This window comes from Zea mays, chromosome 1 (assembly GCF_902167145.1).
Source record: "Zea mays cultivar B73 chromosome 1, Zm-B73-REFERENCE-NAM-5.0, whole genome shotgun sequence".
Lineage (NCBI taxonomy): Eukaryota > Viridiplantae > Streptophyta > Magnoliopsida > Poales > Poaceae > Zea > Zea mays.
The window spans coordinates 201960038-201977344 of NC_050096.1; the positions used below are offsets into that span (position 1 = coordinate 201960038).

The 17307-nt window shown below is 42.5% G+C and overlaps 1 non-coding gene and 1 pseudogene across 2 annotated transcripts; one reads left to right on the top strand and one right to left on the bottom strand.

Annotated features, from left to right (window-relative positions):
- Positions 1-686: 686 nt before the first annotated feature.
- LOC103643121 (uncharacterized) lies at positions 687-9769 on the bottom strand. The gene is made up of 14 exons (XR_560806.3): positions 9517-9769; positions 9342-9442; positions 9150-9237; positions 8836-8984; positions 8099-8209; positions 7924-8024; positions 7732-7819; positions 7416-7565; positions 7079-7263; positions 6913-6956; positions 3596-6693; positions 3458-3505; positions 3238-3377; positions 687-2989 (listed from the first exon to the last, which is right to left on the bottom strand). It is a non-coding gene; the product is annotated as an uncharacterized protein (transcript).
- Positions 9770-11627: 1858 nt separating this feature from the next.
- Positions 11628-16250, top strand: LOC103645194 (proline-rich receptor-like protein kinase - GDSL esterase/lipase pseudogene; annotated as a pseudogene). The gene is made up of 9 exons (NR_161221.1): positions 11628-12302; positions 12418-12764; positions 13642-13671; positions 13768-13843; positions 13934-14013; positions 14781-14918; positions 15004-15170; positions 15397-15667; positions 15839-16250. The product of NR_161221.1 is annotated as a proline-rich receptor-like protein kinase - GDSL esterase/lipase pseudogene (transcript).
- Positions 16251-17307: the final 1057 nt, after the last annotated feature.

A 17307-nucleotide genomic window follows, 5' to 3' on the forward strand; every position in this document is an offset into this window, starting at 1 on the left:
CAATTATCTTACTTGACATGTCTTTAGTGCCTCATTGCTCATATAGTTGGTGCATTTGCATGAGGGCTAACAACGCTTTGGTTCGTGAAAGAAACTTATTCAAAAGCGATTTCTTGAATGTGGGCTGAATTGAGGTACCGCGGACCGTCCGGGCCAGCATGGCGGACCGTCCGCAGGTCTAACTTGAGATGATGGGCAGAAACACAGAGTTTCTGTATTTCGTGAAGTTTTTGTACTGCGGGCCGTCTGGTCCCAGGTGGCGGACCGTCCGTAGTTGAAGGACTGGTGTTTGGACAGAACTCGAGTAGTTCTGTTTTGGTTTTATTTTTTGAACTGCGGACCGTCCGGGGCCTGAGTGCGGACCGTCCACAGTACAAATATTTTGTATTGCGGACCGTCCAGGGTCCAGGTGCGGACCGTCCACAGTACAAATATTTTGTATTGCGGACCGTCCGGGGTCCAGGTGCGGACCGTCCGCAGTACAAATTTCAGCAAATGTGCAGAGTCAGCAAAACTTCGTTTTGGCTCAGTTTTATGTATCGCGGACCGTCCGACCTTGAGAGGCAGACCGTCCGCAAGTCATTTTTGAATGCTCTGACATTTTTATAACCGTTTATAGCCGTTGGGATTCTTGTGCGGACAGTCCGGGCCTGTATTGCAGACCGTCCGCATGTGCGCAGAAAAGGGGCAATTGACCCATAACGGCTAGTTTTGGAGAGGGGGCTATATATCCTTGTGTTGCCCGGGTTGAAAGCAAGAAGGAGGCTAGTTGGAACACTTGTGAGCATATTGGAGCCTTTCCTCTCCCTCTCTCTCACTCATATTGGTTCGGATTGCATTCTAGTGAGATTGAGAGCCATCTAGTGCATTGCATCAAGTTGTTGATCTTTGAGGCACTAGGGAGATCATCAAGTGAGGTCGTTGGCTTGTTACTCTTGGAGGTTGCCGCCTCCTAGACGGCTTGGTGGTGGTTCCCCGTGAGCTCTTCAAAGGAGACTGTGAAGAGGCCGCGGTGGTGATTGTGAGAGGCGTTGTGCTTGCCTCGCCGGAGTGGTGAAAAGCAACTCTAGTGGAATCGAGGTTTGAGGGTTCATTGACCAATCCGGCTCAAGGGATCAAGTGGAGACTTGATAGAGGAGCGGTTGGGAGCTTTGAATCTACCTCAACGTGGACTAGGGGTGACCGGCAAGTCATCGACACCACGGGAAAAAATCATTGTGCCACGTGTCATCATCTTTCCGTTGGTTTGCAACTTTCCTCACTAGCTTGTATTTACTTGTTCATATACTTATGCTAGTGAGTATTTGTTGCTCGTATATGCTCTTGTATATCTAGTCATATCTATAATAAAATAGTTGCTCACTTGTTGTTAGCTTGTGTAGCTAATCTGTTTTACTTAGCTTATGTAGCTAAGTAGTTGTTTCTCTCTAGTAGTGCTTGTGCTTTGTGCTCTTTGCTTACTAGTATGTTTAGGAGATATCGTTGTGCTTAAAATTACATTTGCATAATTTGTATGTCGTTGCTAACTAGATATGTATGGGAGAGCTCTTTCACTATCTTGGCACCTTAGTTGTTTCAATTAGAATCTTTTGTCAGGTGTTTGTAATAGTTAGAGGAGGTAGTCTTGGCTAAACCAAAATAGTTTTAATTCCGTATTTATTTGTGTTAGCCATTGTAATTAGTTTTAGAAAGGACTATTCACCCCCCTCTAGTCCGCCATCTCGACCCTACATATGTCCGCCTCTTCCCTTCCCCTCCTGCTCTACGAAACCTTGGAAGTGAGAGTGGCGAGGGATGAGGGTATCTGATTTGCTGCCTACGGCACCCGTGCGCTCATAAAAATATTATGTGAAAAATGGAGACAATAAATAAAAAATCTCTTGAAATCTTTTTTGTGGATAATTTATGTGGGTATTGTTGTGAGCCGTCGCAACGCACGGTAACCGACTAGTGGTTATTTATGTTTGAAATATACGACACCGGACAGACTATACGTATGGTCTACAAAGTGAAACAATTTGCACCGTACCATTGAGGCCTTGACAAAAGCCTAAAACCCCGAAGATGCGGCGGTATGGACCACCCATCAAAAAATTCCAGCCAGTGCTTACTTTTAATTCAGATCATCTCATCATTGTTATAATTTTATTAGAATATCTCATCATGGTCACTCACATATTCTCTCAAAACGTATTCTTCTCTTTAATACATATATATATATACTAGTATGGTGCCCGTGCGTTGCAACGGCAATAATTATGAAAACAAGGCACGTAACTATCGCTACCCTGTAGCGCCTTCGTCGCCACCCGCTTCTTCTAGGCGCAAATGCTCTGCACCACCACGATACGCAAGCGAGAACGAAGCAGAAAGTGGTCATTTTTTGCATCCAGATAGACATGGCACCCAATTCTCTTTAAAACTTTTGCTAAGACTTAACAATACATTTTATTCTGGGGGCTAAATTATTATCCTACTAACTTGACCATAAATTAGCAACAATTATTATTATTTATATGAAATTAGCACCATACTTATAATCTACTCCAATCATTCTATCGCAGAATAGAAACAGAAAAGGAAGGCAAGATAACTGATCGCCACATTTCACAAAAGGGCAAGTAAAGCATGAAGACATTATACATGCAAATCAAATTATGCTGACAGAACAATCCTTCTTACAAGAGAAAGTAGAGATTCTGTGCAGCACCATGTTATTTTTCATTAACACCAATTATGAGACAACAATGTGGTGATCGCTACGCCCTTACACTTTAGTTCGATCATCAACATTCAAATCAGATATGTCTAAAGCCCCTCTTTTCAATTTAGCAACAAGAACTCACATGCCTGCTAGATCATTCTCGAGAGATAGTTCCTTCTTTGCCTCATCAAACATTTTCTTGTACTCCTCTTCAAGAAGCTCCTTCTTTGCCAAAGCAGCCTCCCTCGTCAGATGTTCATATTTCATCTTCTCAATTTTAGCTTCCTGCCAAAGTACATCATCAAAGTTGGTTGGCTTTAATGTCAACAAGGAAAGCATAAAACACAAGTAGTTTGCATATAGCCATCTAATGAACATGCATACTATTTCTATCAAGTAGAATTACAAGAAGGATGCAGCAGAAAATTTGGTGAAAGGTCAGTAACCAAACCATGAATATTGTATGTTGAAGAATATGTACTGCACAAGGGGCTCAAATACACAAAGTGGAAGAACATTATCAGTAAAAGAACCTTGGACTGAAGTTTAGATTTCAAATCAATAGTCTCATGTTGTGTACAATCAGCTTCCTTCTCAGAGGATATATCCACTTTTGCTGAGAGTTGTTGCTCAATGCGAAATTTGTTTCTTGTAAATCGTTGATTTCCACATTCTACAATTAGCATGATTTTTTAGACCAAACTTTGTCATCTTGAAGAATTTAAATTGAAAATAAAAATAGAGAGAAAGGACCTTCTGTAGTAGCTGCTCCTAGAGGACACGATTATCAGCTGACTTTAACTGTCCCAAAAACACAAACAATTATTAAAACACTATTTCAAGATATTTGAGTTTCATGGAATCACAGTACAAGTTCAAGAAGAAGATTACCTCTAACTCAAAAGCCTTCTCACTGCACTGAGTTGTTAATTTTGTAATAATTTGTTTTCACGAAACCAGGCGTGTTAGTATTGGAGAGAAAAATTGCAGGAACCACTAAGACAGGCATCGATATCACTATATGCTGGACATATCACCTGCTGCATATCCATCATGGATATCACCTGCTGCATATCCATTAGCAACTGATGCCTCACCACTTTTCTAGGGCTCTCATATGTCTCCTGACAACCATTATTTTTTAATTCTTCCGCGCTTGCCATAGCCAACCTTCATTGCAAGCTGAGCAGGGACTTCTCGGCCATCCTCCGTTGCCGCACCTGCTCCACCTTGTCCATCATGTCATTAGTCACCGATGACTCAACCCACACCTACATGCTGACATAGGTGTGCAGATCCGGGAACGCACGCAGCCACATCGGCACATGCTCCATCCCAGTCTCCCTCCCCACCACCGCCTGGCTGGCAGAGGGATGTGGCTGCAAGCGTTGAACGGGGAACCTTGGCAGCAGCTACGCCCTGCTCAGCTTGAATGAAACTCATGCAGAGCACCAAGGATTATGTATTAAAAAATTGTAGCTATCAAACCAAAGGAAAACATCACCACTATAGAAAACCCACCACGTTCCAATAAAGAATAAAATACATCCCCACATGCCACTATTACCTTAAGCCTAATTATATAAAACCACAGCTAGAAAGACATGCTATACACATACTTCCTATACTCAAGTAGAAACATTATAGTTTTGTCTGAAGGAACAAAAAAGGATTGAAGTACTGAACCCACCTTGTTTCTGGGACTGGTCAAAATAAAGAAGAAAGGCTCTCCAGTCATGCGCCTTCTCCCTTTGCCCAGGTTTATTGCTGCCATCAAGTTCATGTTTCCTTGCAACAGCAAGGGTGGAAAGGGCCATAAACAAAGCCACTTTGTTCACCCTACCCAAGCAGGCTCCGCACAACTAATTTGCAATTCATCAAGACATCACCAGGTTGTTGTTATACCAAACAAGTCTCAATAAGAAACAATTAAAAATTGATACAAAGGCAACTCAATGCAAGAAAAAAATCAAGGATACCCATAGTGTTCCCCACCGCTCAATCATTCTAGTGTTATGAGACAACTCTAAGCTACACAATGCATAGCGGAAACAAATAGAGATGAAGCTTTTTTCGTTGACTTATTCTTATAGTAGTAACAAAAGTAGGCTTAGGAAAGGTAGGTGACAATCATAGAGTTGCTCGTTCTGAAGCGCCCATTCGTCGTCGGTGGCAGTGCTTTGCGGCGACACAAAAATTAAGGGGGCCTACTGTTGCTCGTTCGATCAAAATGTTAATGAATCTAGATCTCAGATTGTATCCCAACTACGCAACTTAATTTAGAGATACAATTTCTATATAACCTTAGTGAATATCGTTAAAAATATAGTTTGTCTACTTTGATAGCAACAATATCAAAATCTGACTACCTTAAGAAATTTGGAGACTTCTCATTTCTTTTGGTTAATGAGGGAACTTGTAGGAGGTCCATGCAACATAAAGGTAGTACTTTTCACAGATCTAGAACTAATCAATGAAGAAATAGTTGAAATAAGATCTAGGACTAATCAATGAAGAAATGAAACACACACCTATCTTTATGCCTTTGATTCTATCAATGAAGAAAACTCAAAGAAAGACGGTTGACATTGAGTTTGTCTCATCAATTATTCATGCCGATAAATCTAGTAGCAAACATGTGTCTGGTAATTATATACACAAAACAAAGTAATAGAATAGCCACATGATGTTAAGAAAGGGGCAGTTAGATACAGAAACTGCACCTTGCACTCATAACAAAAATACGTGAAAACCTATAATAAGTTGGATAAAGATGAACCAAGTAATAATCAATGATTTTTCTTATAATGGTCACTTAGATCCAATTAAACTTTACAAATCTGGTTGTTCCACAAAACATCACTTCAATGATTATAATGGCATCGTTGCAGTCACTCATACAGTCCTATGGAACCAAGCCTAAATTAGCTAGCTGAAATATAAAACTCTCAAAACTTGTAAGGTCTGTCGTGTATGAAGGTTTATCACACAGTAGTAAAATTTCACATGAAAGAACTACAAATACCTGTGTACTACTCTCCAATCTGCAGTAAAGAAATATAGAGATAAAAACAGTTTTAAAAATGCATCGCTTCCAACCATAAGTGTACAGATAACCAAAGTTAGAAATAGTAATTTTATGGCGTGCTTGGATGATGTCAGACCAGTGCTAGTGCTTTGCTTTGTCAGGACAGTAAAATGTAAAATGATGCACTTCATGCTTATGATTTAAAAGAAAATCACTGACATAAGTTTAGACAAGAGTTTTTCAATCGACTGAAAGAATTTCATGCATTTGATGGTTTCTATCACGGCAAAAAAGGCTACCATGACAATGTTTTTAACTTAGTTATGTTTCAAGATGACAACATTCATCATGATTTTGACTCCCTACTTTTCCTTGTCTCAAGCACCTCTCCTGCAGAACTAACACTCTGAAATATGATTGGATAATATTAATATAATTAAGAACTGAACAATTGCTGCAAGTAGCTCATGAGTTGTGTATGGAATTGCCATTCTAATTTTATGTAAATGTATGCTCCAATAAAACAAACCTTGAACCAAGGAACCAATGAACTCAAGTGATGCTTTTCAGTTTCTCAGTGTGTCAGACAACTGTTATGCAGTCAATCTTTCGAATTGTTAGTCAGTCGAATCAATTTTTCAGACAAGTATTATGCAGACATACTGTCACACAGTTAGCCCAAACGGTTATGCACACAATCTGTTCTTCTCAGTTTCGCACACTTATTCCATTCACACAAAAGCATCACTTGAGTTCATACAATTCAGTTCAGACACATAGAATTCACCATCAGTTCTGCAGGCGTGAAGCAGCATATATGCAGTGTTTGGTACCAGCTAGCAGAAGCAGGTGTGAAGCAGCAGCATCTAGCTCAAGCAGCATATATGCAGCAGTACTTGGCATCAGTTGTAGTAGCCGGTGTCCATGGAAGTATGGGGTAGATAGATCCATAGATAACAACCTGTTCGGTTATAAACAAATAAATAGATAGCATCAGTTAACTCAAATAGTAGAGAAGTAATTTACCTAATGATTTAAGGCCATCATGACATGCCACACCACAAGTCAAAACAACAATAAAATAATATCACTAATGCAATCAACTTAAACACGCCTCTAGCATATAAAAATGTAAGAGATAGAGGCTACTTAAACAACTACTAATTGAACAAACACTTACAAGTGCCATCTTGATGAAAAGCTTAGCTTCACACGATCTCAAATCTGCACAACAACAACAAATAAAATCAGTGACATCAAACATGAACAGGCGAACAACAAAAATCAAGAAAATCACAAGAATTCTCTCGCTAAGAGGTGGGGGTAAGGTCAACAACGATAATTACCCCACTTAGGAGAGCAAAGAAATTTGTGCCACGCATGCATGCATAAATCTTGAGGGAAATCCTTGACGCAAATAAAGGATGCCATCAGTGGCCGCACAGGAAAGAATCAAGTTCTAGGGATCCTCCTCCTTATGCACATACATGAGGATACCGTTTGATTGTGAAAACAAACTCTGGACCCAAATCTACATAAAAGGAAGACAAATGTTTTAGGTTCTTTGAAATTTCACAGCTCACAGTGACAAATGCATCGAATGTGCTATTGTGCAATTTCACCTAGTGGTATGGACGCGCGGATAGACTGCAAATCGAAGGAAGATAGGGAGAAGACGATTACCTTGGTGGAGTCCGTCTCAATTACAGAAAAGGCTCATCACTCTCCCAGTCTCCCCCACTCATCTCTCCTGCCCCGCCACAACCCAGCGATGGCCTTGTGCGCTGCCGCGGGCTCCACAGCCACCGCTTGTTCGTCAAGCCATCTATCGGCCTACACAATAGTTCTGGTAAGTATTGTTCTAGGTTCTGAGTAAGTATTGTTCTAGGCCTCCACAGCCACAGCTTTCATACACAATAGTTCTAGGTTCTGAATTATAAGTTAGACTCAACCAAAATTGGCATGAGTTAAGAACAGTCAAAAAATCATTATCACTGACCCAGGAAGCCTCCCCTTTGGCGGGCATTGTCAAGGGCAATAACGTCAACCCTTCCATAGATCATACAGATTTCGGGGACACCTGCTTCCTAAAATGAAAGAACCAGAGGAACCAGTCAGACAGTCATCATTAACATGAAGCAATTTATGAATGACCATTACTTGATCAGTAAGCTGGAGCGTTTTAGAGGACCTCAATAGCTATGGCACTGGCAAGCTGAAACAGATCTGCATAGGTAACACTTGAAAACTTGTCCTTGATAGGTTGGATCAGCTTCAGAGCATTCACAAGATCTGTCATGAAACAAAATGTTGAGTAACCTATCATCATGAAGTTACAGGTGATAACAAGCTGAGAAGAGTGTTACCAGCATTGGCCCCATGCTTCAATTCGACTTTGGATCTCAAGCTACCATTAGCGCCACTACACTTGGGCCACTCGATAGTGTTCTTGTCATAGGTACCAGCATCATGCCAACCTAATCGAACATGAACGAAAATATAATATCTAAGCAACCCAGAGCCTGAACCAGATCAAATACTAAGCTACACTAAACCTCTAATGGTTAAAAGATTGATAGAAAATAGCAGAAATGAGGACAGTATGAAAGCTGCATTGAAACATCGGAAATCTCGTGCGAAATAAAAGAATTTTTTTCGAAAGAAAATAAAGATACTGTTGCATAATACAATGATCAAAACTACACAAAATAGTCATCAGCAAGCGAACAAGCAAATTGGCCGTGTCACTGAAAATACTGCAGCCGAACAAACAGTATGAAAGCTGCATTGAATCATCGGAAATCCCGTGCGAAATAAAAGGATTTTTTTCCAAAGAAAATAAAGATACTGTTGCATAAGACAATGATCAAAACTACACCGGTGCAGAAATAGCATTACATATATTAACTTAGAATGGCACAACAGAAAAGCGACCGACATGTTGGATATGTATGCTTGGAACATGAGCAATATTACACGGGCCAACTTAAACAGCACCAATCATTCTGCTCCTCCGACAGAGGGGTTTCTTCAAGTGAACAATGAAATATCAGTACAAAACACCACCTTATAACCAGACTCAAAAAAAATTGACAGTGATTACCTTGGTGGAGTCTGTCTCAATTACAGAAAAGGCTCATCACTCTCCCAGTCTCCCCCACTCATCTCTCCTGCCCCGCCACAACCCAGTGATGGCCTTGTGCGCTGTCTGGCCTCCACAACCACCACTTGTGCGTCGAGCCGTCTATCGGCCTACACAATAGTTCTGGTAAGTATTGTTCTAGGTTCTGAGTAAGTATTGTTCTAGGCCTCCATAGCCACAGCTTTCATACACAATAGTTCTAGGTTCTGAATTATAAGTTAGACTCAACCAAAATTGGCATGAGTTAAGAACAGTCAAAAATCATTATCACTGACCCAGGAAGCCTTCCCTTTGGCGGGCATTGTCAAGGGCAATAACGTCAACCCTTCCATAGATCATAGGGATTTTGGGGACACCTGCTTCCTAAAATGAAAGAACCAGAGGAACCATTCAGATAGTCATCATTAACATGAAGCAATTTATGAATGACCATTACTTGATCAGTAAGCTCGAGCGTTTTAGAGGACCTCAATAGCTATGGCCCTTGCAAGCTGAAACAGATCTGCATAGGTAACACTTGAAAACTTGTCCTTGATAGGTTGGATCAGCTTCAGAGCATTCACAAGATCTGTCATGAAACAAAATGTTGAGTAACCCATCATCATGAAGTTACAGGTGATAATAAGCTAAGGAGAGTGTTACCAGCATTGGCCCCATGCTTCAACTCGACTTTGGATCTCAAGCTACCATTAGCGCCACTACACTTGGGCCACTCGATAATGTTCTTGTCATAGGTACCAGCATCATGCCAACCTAATCGAACATGAACGAAAATATAATATCTAAGCAACCCCGAGGCTGAACCAGATCAAATACTAAGCTACACTAAACCCCTAATGGTTAAAAGATTGATAGAAAATAGCAGAAATGAGGACAGTATGAAAGCTGCATTGAATCATCGGAAATCTCGTGCGAAATAAAAGGATTTTTTTCCAAAGAAAATAAAGATACTGCTGCATAAGACAATGATCAAAACTACACAAAATAGCCATCAGCAAGCGAACAAGCAAATTGGTCGTGTCACTGAAAATACTGCAGCCGAACAAACAGTATGAAAGCTGCATTGAATCATCAGAAATCCCGTGCGAAATAAAAGGATTTTTTTCCAAAGAAAATAAAGATACTGCTGCACAATATTTAATGCAGCTTGAGTTAAAAGGAAAATTAAATAAAGTTAAGTAACCCAACTCTAACTAAAGTTTTGAGATGCCTAACGGTTGTTTGGAGACCAAAGGTAAACCTATTCACAATTGAAGTTTTGAGTTTCTTGTAGTGTTGGATTAAAAAATAAGCTTGAAACTTAAAAGGGAAAACTAAAATAAAAGTGAAGTACCTAACTCCAACTAAAAATTTGAGATGTCTGGTGCAATGTTTGGGTTCAAATGGTAAACCTGTCGACATTTGACAGTGAAGTTTTGAGATGTTTGGGGACCAATGGTAAAAATAACCATAACTGGCACTTCCACAATCTAATTAGCTGAATACAAATGTCGGAATAAACAGATCTGTCTAAACTAAACTGCAGATTCTACAAATTTACAACATATTATATCAATAAAAACCTAAGAAAATAAATCCAATTTCATACTGCTACAAAAGTTAACCATGCATCGAGGGAGAACTATAGCTGTCCCTCCCTTCACATGTAAAAATTCTAGACAAGGTGCACCATCTACATCAAAAAACACTTAGCAGCTCATCTACTCAAAAGGTTGGGTGGTCTTGTCAATCATGCACATCCAGCTGTGACCGTATTACACATCTGAATTCTGCTTGGCTTTCTGAACTTCAGCATACTTGTTAGGTCCAAAAATTGACTTGTCAGTTCTACCAAGTAACTTACGAGGATGTTGATTGAATTTGCATCAATAATCTGATGCAGCAAACCCACCTTTCTATCAGCACCAAAACCCTAGCTACGCTTAACCAAGCCCAACTTCCCCATCATGGGGTGGCACAACTTTTAATAATCGCATAGCAGCCAAAAGACCCACATACTTTTGGAACGAACCTTGGAAATCCCCACGGCCTCCGCCTCTGTTGCCGCCGCCATAATGTTGCCTCTGGTCGCTGAAGTCGTTACCAACGCCACTACCGCCTCTGTACGTACCCTCCACCGCCGCTAGAATAGTCGGAAGAACCACGGTAAGGGTGGAACCTCCCGCCACCGCCACTGCCATCGCCCCCTCCACCACCTCCATCTGCCGCGCCGCGGGAGGAGTAGCGATTGGGCGGGCTACCCCCTAATCCGCCGCTGCTGCTGCCAGACCAGCGATGACCCCGCTGGAACTGGGCTCCAGAGCGGTCTCCGCCGCTCGAGTGGCTGCCGCCGCGATCGCCGCCGTGGTGCATGTCGCAGAGCTAGGGTTTTGCGGGAAACAGGTGGAGAGCACGAGAGCAATGAGAGGAGACGCGATAATGGGATGGGCTGGCGTGGATTCCGGGCGGACGGAGGTGGGGGACAGAGGTGGGGGCGGGGGCAGAATACTCGGTGGCGGTTGTTTGCCGCGCGCGCGGGATGCGGGAGGCAGCGGGTGGGCGGCGGGATACTCGGCGGAGGTGGGTTGCCGCGCGCGCGGGATGCGGGAGGAAGGGAAGAGCGGGGGCAGTCTACAGATGACTCTTAATAGTTGTAGAGATATATATATATATATATATATATCTACTACTCTATATGTGTGCATTGTAGGCGTGCACACATCGCGTTCTGCCATCGCTCCCCGCCCCGCAGCCAGCCGTCCCGCCCCGCAATCCCCGCCCCGCCCCGCAATCCCCGCCCGCAATCCGCTGGTAGGTGCTCGCCGATGGAAGGTTATCAGGTCCGCTGCCGCTGGAAGGTGCCCGCCCCGCAGCAGAGAATGGAAGGTCCTCACGCCCGCACGCTCGCTGGAAGGTCCTTGATTGAGCTGATAATGGAAGGTCACCGTACACGGATGGAGGACGCGGATGGAAGGTCCGTGGCCAAATCCGATTTGCCCCCTCGCCCGCGAGATGCCGCCGCCCACCGTGCCCGCGATTCCGCCCCAATCACCTCTGGTTCTCAAGTATGGGGAGGAAGGGAAGGTGGTGGAGCGAGTGAACCTCGCCACTCGGCAGCTGCGCCTACTGCCGAAGCCCGTTGTCCGGATCTGCGGTCTCCTCGCGCTCGACGTCTCCCGCGACCAGCTAAAGGTTAGATACTCGTCTCCCCCGACCTAGGGCAGGGGCTGTAGGCGATAGTCGAGCGCGCCGGAGCAGGCAGCAGGCCAACAACCCAGCAGATGGGGGAAGTAGCATCAAGGAGGGTCGCGCACCGTCGTCGACGACCCGCTTCTTCCCCGATGCGGAGGCTGCGGGGCAACTACGACCCCGTGGAGATGGCGCGCATGGCCGCCAGCGCTGCGGCAGCCGTGCGCCACTCGGCCAAGAAGCGCCCCAAAATGAGCCAGGTAGGTATTCAACGGCAGATGCTCACGCCTTGTTTCCTTTCCACCGCACCATCGGTGGGTGCTGCAGCCCCGAAGCGACGGCTAGCAATGAATGGCGATGGCGTTTTGGGTGCAGATCGTGAGGGCACTCGAGGGGGACATCTCGCTGGAGGACCTCAACGACAACGAGGGGGTGCGGCCTGGGCAGAGCATGGCGTTCGGCACGGCTGCCGCGGCTGCGACCTCGTACAAGGCCAAAGCTCCCGGACCGTACACGCACGGCGTGGAGCGGATCAGGCAGGCGCCCACGGTGTACAGCGGCGCGGTGGGCCGTCCCTCTACGATCGGCAACTACGGCGATGAGTCCCGTGAACCGCACCAGTAGCAGGCCGGAAGCAGCAGCAGCTGAGTTGCTACCGTGTACGCATGTGATGCTGCACCGTTGCAACTCATGCTCGCCGCGCCGTTATTGATTGCGTGAAGGTCCTGCTTTGGCGTCTGTGAGCTGCTTATTTTAATTATGCTTCTGATTTGTACGATAACAAATACTTTGTTTGTCATGGTGAAGTACCCATCCTTTTTAAAGCATAGTTCTCTATGCTTTAAAGTCATTCTGCATTCTTCTTAGGATTTTCTTTGAACATGTGACATACTTGCACTATTAGATTAGACACATTCCCATGTCACCTACTGATGTGTACATCACAACAAACATGTGTAGTTACAATAAGAAAATAGGTGTAGCCTTGAGAAGGTTATGGTGTTGGGTAGTTACACTGCATCACACTGCTATGTTAATATGATGGGCATTTCTGAGACGATGCTATACAATTTTATTCACTCTCACAGCAAACTCGGCCCTTTGTTGTGCTAAACCTGCGTTCGAAGGTCACAAAATTGACCTGCTCGTCCATAGCTGTTTGTAATTAGTGGGATGATTTATTACTCTTCCATTGCTCAAGTGTTGGAGGTATATGTACTTATGGACTAGCTCGGTTTTGGAGATTAGTTGTTTCAGTTGTTTTTTGTGTTATGTCTTCTGTAAAGCAAATAGGTTACCCTGTACCAACTTTGTGTCGGAAGGTTACTACACCTATGCCTACTGGAATTGTAGAGAAAAAATCAAAGGTCCTACCCAAAGTTAATCCTATTTCACATCGGACATGATTGCACAAATCCATGTTTTTATCTGTGAAATGAATTAATTATGAATAATTGTACTGTTGCTACACTAATTTAACTACTGACAACATGTTAGGACATTAACACTTCTACATATCTTCTCATTATCTTCTAAATATTTTCCAATAATAAGTGCTATTTAGTCTGTCCATACATCTAACAAAGCGCAATCTTCCAGGTCTTGAATCGGTGTGCAATACATCAACAGGTTGAAGCTGGCGCTGTCGTTGTTGCTGTTTTGGCCTTGGCACAATTGGACTTGCAGCAAGTGGATATGATTTTGACTTCTGAGTTTCTCTTTTAGGTTGCTGAGGGTTGAAAAGATGTTGGTGCTTCTCGAATTATTGGCATTGACATCGACAATAAAAAGTTTGACGTTGGTGTGGCTTATATCCTTGCAATTATGTTCATCTCGACTTTTTATTCTCCTCCTTTATTGGTTTTTGACTCCCCTCTCCCCCTTGCAACAGTGACATCAAAGGTTCCTGCAATAGTGGCATGGACGACCAGTTCCTGGGTGAAGCTGTTTCGAGCAACAACGACATCGAAGGTACATCTTAGCATTTTGGCGCATAGGTAATGATTTTTTTAGTAATCACCCCAAACCGCAAGGCCTTGGTTTTTGGTAATAAGTTTTTTTGTCCATAGTTGAACAGTTCATTTTACCTTCAATCACCCCAAAACGCCATTCGTACATGAAGTGTGAACCTTGCATAGAGGCTTTGCTTAGGAGCTCTAAATTGGTTTACTCTAACATCACTGGAAAATTATCCGTATGTACATAGTGTGACCAAAAAGATTTAGCTCACACTATACAGGTACCCAACATATTTAGCTCACAGTCTAAATGTACCAAAAAGACTACAGTTAAATTTAAGCGGACTAGCAAGAATAATCTGGTACTTCATTTTTCCGGTTCTCATATTCACCCCAAATATGACTTGGTTTTTTAATGTACACAGTGTGACCAAGCATACTACATTTCATAACTTTTTAGTGAAATTTAGCTTACACTATAGAGGTACCAAAAAGGCTACGTGTATGGTCATTATAGTGAATCAGTGTTTGTGTAATAAATATGTTTAAAGTGAATAGCATCGACTGCTATAATTTTACTTTTCAATATGGGCTCTTACCAGTTGCTTACATATGTGTGTATGCACCAAAACAACTAGATATTTGACAAGAGGTTCAAGTGTGGCCATCAGTGAGATCGCTAGCGCTAATCATTCCCAGACGGTTAAATCTGCACCATCTAAAAACTGTTCAGTTCGCTAATCAGTGTTTCTGAAAACTGTTCAGTTCGGTTCTTTTCAGATAGTGGTTGACTGGTAAATCAGTTGCAGAAAAAAGCTGAAGATTACAGAAATAGTTTGCAACAAGAAGCACAAGCAAAAGCTCAAGCATTACACTTTGAAGATGAATTAGCTAGAAAAAGAATGCCGGTAACAGCCAGTGAGCGGGCAATCATCATTTTAAATCCTATATTTTGACTAGAGAGCTATGCTGGTGAAGTAACTTTGTTTTTTTACTCGTGCAGGAGATATGCACAGCCGATACATTCCTCAGCAAGATCCCTTCTCAGAGGGACTCTACACGTTCGATATTGGGCAGAATGACCTTGCTGGTGAGTTCTATTCAAGAACAGAGGACCAGGTCATCGTTTCCATTCCAACTATTTTGCTGGAATTTGAGAATGGTCTCAAGGTTTGTAAAAGATATAGCACTTCTATCTATCCTTGCAGAGCTTCCTATGCCTCTTTCCCCAAAGCTGACTAATTGGTGTACAGGGATCCTACTATGATGTAAATTTAATTCACTTAGGTCTCCAAGTTCAGAAATTTCATTCTTTCCATACTCTTCCTTCTATATGCTGTTTTGGTGTAAGGAGGTGCTTCACACCTGACCCATTTTCTCTGTTCCTTGATTTCAGAAACTGTATGACCAAGGTGCTAGGAAGTTCTGGATTCACAACACAGGCCCCCTCGGCTGCTTGCCTCAAAACATTGCCCTGTTCGGCAAAGACCCATCCCAACTGGACGAGCTCCACTGTGTGGCGAAGCACAACCGTGCCGCAAAGCTTTTCAACTTATAGCTGCACGCACTTTGCACGAAGCTGAGGGCAGAATTCGATGGAGCCAGCATCACTTACGTGGACATCCACACGATCAAATACAGCGTGATCGCCAACTACTCTCGATACGGTATGTAGCATACAATTTCCATTTCGTGTGCATGATTATCATGCACCCGGATCGTTTAAGATATGTATCTTGACTCACGAGTGTTATATGATTTACTTTGAATAGCATTATTTCTGCGTGTGACCAATAACTGAAGAAGCAACTCTGACATCCACTTCTGTTTTTCAACAGGGTTCGAGCACGCCACTCACGCATGCTGTGGATACGGAGGCCCACCCCTGAACTACGATGGTAATGTACCATGTGGACACACAGTGTCTCTGGATGGTAAGATGGTCACCGCAAAAGGTGCAGCGACACTACTGAATTCGTCAACTGGGATGGGATACATTACACGGAAGCTGCGAATTTCCATATCGCGTCGCAGATCGTCGCAGATCCTGACCGGGAAGTATTCTGATCCTCCGTTCGTGGATAAGATGTTGTTCGTCATAAAACCTAGATTCTGATTAGCATATGATTTTCCCTCTTTACTCAACCACTTTACAGCACCGGTTGCAGATACGATGTATACTTATTACTTGCCAATAACCATATATAGCTTGAGTAAAAAAATCATATATACGGCTTGGTTTCAGTTGTCCAAAAGGTTCAGCCTTTTTTTCTGACGGTCTTTTCTAAGAATCTGATTATGTGGATGAATTCAGATCTATCACCATTGCGCTAACGCCATCCGTCGCCAGGGCCCTAAGCCATTGGAGGATCGTCAATTTGTGTTCCGTCGCAACGCACGGGCACATACCTAGTATATATATATATATATATATATATATATATATATATATATATATATATATATATATATATATATATATATATATATATATATATATATATATATATATATATATAAATAAAGAGCGTAAGTACGGCGCTAGTGCGTACATAAAGAAAGGATGAACTATTAAGCAAAGAAAAAAAAGTAGCACCGCGTCTTAGCAATAGGCCAATAGCAAAGGTCAGCGATAAATGCATAAACACGGGCGAAGTGAGTACTACCTGGCAATAGATGTTGGCTTTAAGCTTATTTTAAATTAATTCATTAAATCATTCAAATATTAAAGATCTATATAATGCTATAGAGTTAAAGTTGGTTAATCTCATCTTGGAAGTTAAGAGAAATCATAAACTTATAAGATGGATATATCAATACCATTAGTGAAGTTAGAAAAGGATACCGGATGTGTCCCACATGCTCCCTCGTTTCGCCGGACCGGGCCGTTGCCGTTAGGGGTGAAAACGGACGGATACGGACGAATAATAGCTCATTCTGTATCCTACCCTAATGTATTTAAAATGGATTCGAGATCGGATACAGATAGTTAGAAACGGGATGGATACGGATACAGGGACCGGATATTTATTCAGGCGGATAAGTGACGGATACAGATATTATTTGATCGGATATCGGATACTTATCGGATAATGCATTAATTGGTTATCATAAAATATTCTTGTTCGACCACGAAATTGCAAGTAAATTAATACTAATAAATATTTAATAGAAGGTAACCTCAAGTTCCCACGTAAAAATAGTAAAGTGAAGTATTGATTATGTTGAAACTTGGATACTTAGAGTGATTTTACGTGTAACTCACGCAATAAGTGGAAATAAAATAGAAGAAACGTTGATATCCTGT